Consider the following 300-nt stretch of genomic DNA (forward strand, 5'->3'; position numbering starts at 1 on the left):
TCTGCTGTACCCTCCATCTTAATGATCATCAAATATGCCATTACCATTTGGGGATACATAAGATACCAAAGTCAATAAAAGCTCTTATTTAATAATTAATGGTCAGACTCTTTTATGGGGCGGGAGAAAACAGGGTTACATTACACCATTATGTTCACATAATGTTTACTTAGGAATGCAAAATCCAATCCTACTATGGTAACCCCGATTGTTGTACTGATCAATCTTCCAAATGACACCAGCTCTAAAAATACTGTAAACTGATCAATATCTGGCAAGGTTAAAGTGAAGACCAGACAC

The sequence above is a fragment of the Camarhynchus parvulus genome, chromosome 1A (assembly GCF_901933205.1).
Source record: "Camarhynchus parvulus chromosome 1A, STF_HiC, whole genome shotgun sequence".
Taxonomy (NCBI): Eukaryota; Metazoa; Chordata; class Aves; order Passeriformes; family Thraupidae; genus Camarhynchus; species Camarhynchus parvulus.